The sequence below is a fragment of the Brassica oleracea genome, chromosome C5 (genome assembly GCF_000695525.1).
Source record: "Brassica oleracea var. oleracea cultivar TO1000 chromosome C5, BOL, whole genome shotgun sequence".
In the NCBI taxonomy this organism is placed as follows: domain Eukaryota; kingdom Viridiplantae; phylum Streptophyta; class Magnoliopsida; order Brassicales; family Brassicaceae; genus Brassica; species Brassica oleracea.
In genome coordinates this window covers 30,860,165-30,861,483 of record NC_027752.1, presented here as the reverse complement: position 1 = coordinate 30,861,483, position 1,319 = coordinate 30,860,165, and positions in this window count along the sequence as shown.

The window sequence follows — 1,319 nt, the reverse complement described above, 5'->3', positions numbered from 1 at the left end:
CTCTCTGAGGTATCGATCGACGGCCTCTCTGAGGTATCGATCGATGATAATGTCTGAGTCATCATCTTCTTCGATGTTCGCAACCTCAATACTTGCATCCATCAGTTGCACGTAATCGTCAGTCCTATTATCTATGCTGAAGATTTCCTTTTCCATATTGGTAAGAGCATTTTCTAAGGGGTCGTATGAGCACATGTCTATGAAAGATTCCTTATCTAGCTCAGAAACTTCTTCCACATAGAAAGCTTGGTCATCTATCAAGGGTTGCTTGATTAGCCTTTCCATATCAATGGTCATCGAAATGTCCCCGATGTTCAAATTTATTCGTCCTTCTTTCACATCAATGATCGCTCCAGCTGTAGCTAGGAATGGCCGACCCAGAATGAGGCGGTCTTTTGGTTCTTGTCTGTATTTTAACACAACAAAATCCGTAGGCACGAAGCAATCATTAAGTTTTACAGGAACGTCTTCGAGAATCCCTTCAGGTACCCTGATAGACCGATCAGCTAGAACCAAGGTTATCGGAGTTGGCCTAAACGCGTTATATCCCAAGGTTACTGCGACGGAGTAAGGCATAAGATTCACGCTAGAGCCAAGATCACATAGTGATCGAGGAAAACGCATGTTCTGTATATTGCAATCTATGACAAAACTACCAGGATCAGGCCTCTTAGTTGGAGTTTCTCCTCGAATGATGGCACTTTCTTCCTCTGACACCATCATCACACTTTGTTCCGCAGTTGGATAATTTGGAGACGTCATATCCTTCACACACTTCTTTATCGAAGGTGCTATTTTCATAGCATCACTAAGGGACATCTCCATAGTAATTCTATCCAATGTTTTCTTGCAGATCGCATATTCTAATGATTTCTTAGTCTGCGTTTAAGGAGGATAAGGGGGTAGGGTTCTATAGACTCTTTCAATCGTTGGTTCGGGTTAAGTGAAATGTCGATCGATAGGGTTATCTGAAAGTTGATCGACGACTGGTTACCATACTGTCGATCGATTTCGGCCTCAATATCCGAATCGTCTTCTACTTCTAAGTCTATAGTCTTTTCCTTATTTTTTTCAGCGGTAGACTTCCTGTTTTCGCGAGAAGGTTTTGGGTCAGGGTCATCAAGAAGTATAGGCTGAGAATTGCTCTCGCCTGTTTCATCAGCATTGGCAGAACTACCAATTTCGGTGTTGTTCTTCATGTTTGTCGCGAGATGTTTTCCGCTACGCAACATTATGGCACTGACTTGACGTCTCGGGTTTAAATCAGTTCTCCCGGGAAGACGTCCTGTTTCTCTTTTAATGGCAGTCGCAATTTCAGC